Source organism: Galeopterus variegatus, unplaced genomic scaffold (assembly GCF_000696425.1).
Source record: "Galeopterus variegatus unplaced genomic scaffold, G_variegatus-3.0.2 Scaffold7078, whole genome shotgun sequence".
NCBI classification, from domain to species: Eukaryota; Metazoa; Chordata; class Mammalia; order Dermoptera; family Cynocephalidae; genus Galeopterus; species Galeopterus variegatus.
Window position 1 is genome coordinate 17,011 of NW_007733189.1, and position 6,779 is coordinate 23,789.

Genomic DNA, 6,779 nt, shown 5'->3' on the forward strand with positions numbered 1-6,779 from the left:
AGGGCAAGAGTGGCCCTGCCTGAGACCTGCCTTTTAGAGGGAGTCTAAGGATCTCAAACTCCAAACAAATGCATTACAAGAAGCACCTGTCTCACTCGGGGCCTGGGACTGTACACCTGAACATCTGTGTTCTTTTTTTTTATTGGTTATGAATATTCAGGGGGTACAAAGCAAATTGTCACCACTCGTGCCTAAGATGTGATGGCCAGATCCGTACTGGCAGCATGCCCATTACCACAAATTGTCATTATACCCTATGTCTCCCACCCAATTATCCCCTCAATTATCCCCGACCTTCCCCCCATCCCCCTTTTCCCCACTCCACTTTGTATCCCTAGGTATGCTCTCTCCCTCTGCAAGTCCAACCACACCACTGTGGTCTTTCTTTGCTTCCTTCTTTCTCTCTTAACTCCTACTATGAGTGAGTACATGTGGTATTTTTCCTTCTGTGCTTTGCTTATTTCACTCAACATAAGTTTCTCCAAACTCATCTATGTTGTTGCAAGTGGGAGAATTTTATTCTTTTTTATGGCATAAAAAATTTCCATTTTTTATTTATATTTCCATTGTGTATAATATATACCTCATTTTCCTTATCCAATTGTCCATCGATGGACATTAAGTTTGGTTCCATATCTTGGCTATTGTGAACAGAGCTGCAACGAACATGGGAGTGAAGGTATCCCTTCGACATGATGATTTCCATTCCTTTGAGTGTGTACCCAGAAATGGGATTGCTGGATTGTATGGAAGATCTATCTGTAGTTGTTTGAGAAACCTCCATACTGTTTTCCATAGTGGCTGTACTAATTTACAGTCTCACCAACAGGGTAGGAGCATTCCCTTCTCTCCACATCCTTGCCAGCATTTGTTATTCTCTGTCTTTTTGATTATAGCTAGTCTAACTGGGGTGAGATGATATCTCGGTGTGGTTTTAATTTGCATTTCCCTCATGACTAGTGATGCTGAGCATTTTTTCATGTACCTGTTGGCCATTTGTATGTCTTCCTTTGAAAAATGAATATTCAGCTCCTTTGCCCATTTGTTTATTGGGTTGTTTTTTTACTGTGCAATTGCTTGAGTTCCTTGTATATTATGGATATTAATCCCTTGCTGGATGCATAGTTAGCAAAAATTTTCTCCCACTCTGTAGGTTGTCATTTCACTCTGTTGATTGTTTCCTTTGCTGTGCAGAAGCTTTTTAGTTTGATATAGTCCCATTTGTTTATTTTTTCTTTTGTTGTTTGTGCTTTTGGGCTCATGTTCATAAAGTCTGTGCCCAGACCTAGTTCCTGAAATGTTTCACCTATATTTTCCCTTAGTAATTTTACAGTTTCAGGTCTTATATTTAAGTCTTTAATCCATTTTGAGTTGATTTTAGTATTTGATGAGAGGTGCACATCTAGTTCCATTCTTCTGCTTATGTATATCCAATTTTCCCAGCACTACTTATTGAAGAGGCAGTCTTTTCCCCAATGTATGTTTTTGTTTCCTTTGTCAAATATCAGATGGCTGTAAGCCTGAGGGGTGATTTCTGCATTCTCTATTCTGCTGCACTGGTCTGAGTGTCTATTTTTATGCCAGTACCATACTATTTTGGCTACTATAGCTTTGTAGTATAATTTGAAATTAGGTGGTGTTATACCACTGGCTTTACTTTTTTTTGCGCAGGATTGCTTTGGCTAATTGGGGTCTTTTGTTGTTCCACATGAATGCTCAGATTGTTTTTTCCATTTCTGTGAAGAATGTCATTGGTATTTTGATGGGGATTGCATTGAATCTGTAGATTGCTTTGGGTAGTATAGACATTTCCACAATGTTAATTCTTCCAATCCAGGAGCATGGAATGTCTTTCCATCTTTTTGTGTCTTCCTTAATTTCTTTCAGTAGTGGTTTGTAGTTCTCATTGCAGAGATCTTTCACCTCCTTTGTTAAATTGATTCCTAGGTACTTTTTTGTGTGTGTGACTGTTGTAAATGGGCTTACTTTCTTGATTTCTCTTTCTGTTAGCTCATTATTGGAGAATATAAATGCAACTGATTTGGAGGCATTTATTTTGTATCCTGCAACATAACTGAAATTATTAGCCAGCTCTAGGAGTTTTTTGATAGAGTCTTTCGGTTTTTCTATATATAGTATCATATCATCTGCAAATATGGACAGTTTGAGTTCATCTTTTCCAATCTGGATGCCCTTTATTTCTTTCTCTTGCTTGAATGCTCTGGCTAGTACCTCCAGTACTATGTTAAATAGAAGTGGTGAGAGTGGGCATCTTTGTCTTGTTCCTTTTCTTAAGGGAAAAGCGTTCAGTTTTTCCCCATTCAGAATGATACTGGTAGTGGGCTTGTCATAAATGGCTTTTATTGTGTTGAGATACTTTCCTTCCATACCTAATTTGTTGAGAGTCTTTATCATGAAGCGATTTTGAATTGTCAAATGCTTTTTCAGTATCTATTGAGATAATCATATGGTTTTTGTCCTTGAGTTTTTTGATGTGATGTATCACATTTATTGACTTTCGTATGTTGAACCATCCTTGCATCCCTGGGATGAGTCCCACTTGATCATGGTGTATAATTTTTTGATGTGTTGCTATATTCTGATTGCTAATATTTGAGGATTTTTGTATCTGTGTTCATCAAGGATATTGGCCTGTTTGTTGTGTCTTTATATGGTTTTGGTATCAAAGTTATGTTGGCTTCATAGAATGAGTTTGGGAGAATGGCTTCTGTTTCAATTTTTTGGAATAGTTTGAGGAGAATTGGTATTAACTCCTCTTTAAAGGTTTGGTAGAATTCAGCTGTAAAGTCATCCAGACCTGGGCTTTTCTCTGTTGGAAGATTGTTGATTACCGCTTCAATCTCATTGCTTGTTATTGGTCTGTTAGGTTTTCTATCTCTTCTTGGTTCAGTCTGGGTAGTTTGTATGTGTCCAGAAACTTATCCATATCTTCCAAGTTTTCATATTTGTTGTCATACAGTTGTTTATAATAGTCTCTAATGATTCTTCGTATGTCTGTGGTATTGGTTGTAATGTCTCCCTTTTCATTTCTGATTTTTGTTATTTGGGTCTTCTCTCTTCTTTTTCTTGTTAATCTAGCTAATGGTTTGTCTATTTTATTTACCTTCTCAAAAAACCAACTTTTGTTTCATTGATCTTTTCTATCATTTTGGGGGTCTCTGTTTCGTTTACTTCTGCTCTGATCTTAATTATTTCTTTCCATCTACTACCTTTAGGATTGGATTATTGTTGTTTTTCAAGTTCTTTGAGGCACAGTGTTAGGTCATTTATTTGAAGTCTTTCCATTCTTTTGATGTAAGTGTTGATTGCAATAAATTTCCCTCTTAGTACTGCTTTTGCAGTATTCCACAGGTTTTGATATGTTGTATCTTTATTTTCATTAGTTTCAAGAAATTTTTTGATTTCGTGTTTAATTTCTTCTTGGACTCATAGGTCATTCAGGAGCCTATTGTTTAGTTTCCATGTATTTGTATAGTTTCCAGGGCTTTGCTTTTTTTTTTTTTGTCTTTTTCATGACCGGTAAGGGGATCGCAACCCTTGGTGTGGTGTCGCCTGCACTGCGCTCAGCCAGTGAGCACACCGGCCATTCCTGTATAGGATCCGAACCCACGGCGGGAGCATCGCTGTGCTCCCAGCGCCGCACTCTCCCGAGTGTGCCACGGGGTCGGCCCAGGGCTTTGCTTTTTATTGATTTCCAGTTTCAGTCCATTGTGGTCTGAAAAGATACTTGGAATGATTTCAATTTTTAAAAATTTGCTGAGACTAGATTTGTGACCTAATATGTGGTCTATCCTGGAGAATATTCCATGTGCTGATGAGAATAAAATATATTCTTTAGTTTTGGGTGAAATGTTCTATATATATCTGCCAGGTTCAGTTGGTCTAAGGTGTAGTTTAAATCCTGTGTCTCTTTGTTGATTTGTTGCCTGGAAGATCTGTCCCATACTGAGAGAGGGGTGTTCAAGTTGCCCACTATTAACGTATTAGGACCTATTTCTTTAGGTCTAAGAATGTTTGCTTTGTATATCTGGGTGCTCCAGTATTGGGTGCATACATATTTATGATTGCTATGTCTTCTAGCTGGATAGATCCTTTTATCATTATATAGTGGCCTTCTTTGTCTCTTTTTGTTTTTTGGTTTAAAGTCTATTTTATCTGATAGAAGAATAGCTACTCCTTCTCGTTTTTGGTTTCTATTTGCATGGTATATCTTTTTCCATCCCTTCACTTTTAGTCTGTGTGTGTCTCTATAGGTGAGATGGGTCTCTTGAAGACAGCATATTCTTGGGTGTAGCTTTTTAATCCAATCAGTCAATCTGTGCCTTTTGAATGGTGATGGAGTTTGGATGTGTTGTCCCCTCCAAAACTCATGTGGCAATTTGATCTCCAATGTGGCAGTGTTGGAAACTGATTGAGTCATGGGGGTGGATCCCTCATGAATGGATTAATGCTCTCCCTGGGGGAGGAGGGGTAGTGAGTGAGTTCTCGCTCTATTAGTTTCCACGAGAGCTGATTGTTTAAAGGACCCTGGCACCTCTCTCTCTCTTGCTTCCTCTCTCACCATGTGATCAGCCTGTACTGGCCAACTGCCTGCCGCTTTTCCACCATGAGTAGAAACAGCCTGAGGCCCGTGCCAGATGCAGCTGCCTGAGAATCGTAAGCCAAATAAACCTCTTTTCCTTATAAGTTACCCAGTCTCAAGTATTTCTGTTATAGCAACACAAAACACACTAAAACAAATGGGAAGTTTAATCCATTCACCTTTAGGGTAGTTATTAACAGGTATTGTTTAATTCTGTCATTTAATTGCTTTTTGTTTAGATGTTTTAAATATCTTTTGATCATTATTTCCCCTTTTATTTCTCTTCTTCAATGCTAGTTGGAAATTTGAGGTGGCATGATTTAGCTTCCTACTCTTTCTCACTGGCATTTTTGTTTTAATGGCAGGTTTTGCTCTTTCTTGTGTATCTGTGATAGTGATCATCATTATTCAGATTCCAGATACAGGACTCCCTTGAGAATTTCTTGCAGGACTGGTCATGTGGTGGTAAACTCCCACAATTTTTGTTTGTCTGGGAAATACACTATTTCTCCCTCATTTCTGAAGGAGAGCCTTGCTGGGTAAAGAATTCTTGGCTGGCAATTTTTTTTCTTTTAGTGTTTTGAATATATCATTCCACTTTCTTCTGGCCTGTAGGGTTTTAGTTGAGAAGTCTGCTGTTAGTCTGATGGGGGGTTCCCTTATAGGTGACTTGACGATTTTCTCTTGCTGCTTTTAGAATTCTCTTTGTCATTGAGCTTTGTAAATTTGACTATTATGTGTCTTGGAGAGGATCTTTTTGGATTGAATCTGTTTGGGGACCTTTGAGCTTCCTGGATCTGAAGGTGTGCATCTCTCCCTACATCTGGGAAGTTTTCTGTTATTATTTCCTTAAATAGGTTTTTAATACCTTTTCCTTTCTCCTCCCATTCTGGAATACCCACAATTTGGATGTTAGAGCACTTGAGGTTGTCTGCTATCTCTCTTAGATTTTCTTCATTATTTTTAATTCTTTTTTCCTTTTTTTTTTTGTCTGCCTGGGTTACTTAGAAAAGACCATCTTAGAGATCTGAAATTCTTTTTTCTGCTTGCTCTAGTCTGCTGCTCAAACTCTCTGTTGTGTTTTTTATTTCATTGAGAGAATCTTTCATTTCTACGAGTTCTGCTACACTCTTTTTTAAAGTATTAATCTCTTTGTATATTTCCTCCTTCGTATTCTTGTTTCCTTGTGTTCTCTAATTGAGTCTTCTTCTATTTCTTCCAGCTTCCTTAAGATCATTGCTCAAAATTCCTTTTCAGACATTTCAAAGATTCCCTGTTCGATGGGGTCTGGAAATTGAGCATTACTGTATTCCTTTGGTGGTGTCATATCTTCTTGTTTATTTGTAGTTCTAGGGTTTTTTTGTTGATGTTTGGTCATCTGGTAGAGGATTTGCGTCTTCTGTTACTGCAGGGGTGGCTATGAGGATAAAGGTTTCATCTTCTATTTGCAGGCTCTACTGGTGACTCTTCTTATATCAATATAGTCAATGGAGTGGCAGGTTGCCTGTCCAGTGGCCCTGGCTGCTACTGGGGTGGTGAACTGTCCTTGTGGTGACAGAAGGTGTGGTTGTATCTATATTAAACCACCTTGGCTCCTGTTCCAGCTTTCTGTGGCCTTAGACTGAACCCCCGGTGCTATGTAGGTCTTGGCTCACCTCTGAGACTGTTGGGCTGTAGGTGCTTCTCTTCCCCCCAGTGCCTTAGATTGAGCCCCGGTGCCACAGGGGTTCACCTTGGTGGCTGCTGGGCTGTGGGCACTTCCCTTACCCCCTGTGGCCTTAAACTGGGCCCTGGTGCCACAAGGGTCTCAGCTCCACATCTGTGTTCTAACATGGCTCAGGCCTCGGGGACACTTCTCCACATCTTTAAAACCAAAGGTGGCTGCACCAAAGTTTGGGAGAGGTGTGGGCTAAGATGCAGCCAGAGTCAGAGACAGACACTGCTTTGGAGTGCGGGGAGGTGTTGTGCAGCAGAAGCTTTTATTTAGTTATTTATTTATTATTTAATGTTTAGATAAAAAATTACTTTCTCAACATACAAGTGAGGGAAAATATCACAAATTTTTTTTTTTGAGATCGGCTGCACGGCGCTCAGCCAGTGAGCGCACCGGCCATCTCTATATAGGATCCGAACCCGCGGCGGGAGCGCTGCTGCGCTCCCAGCGCCGCACTCTCCT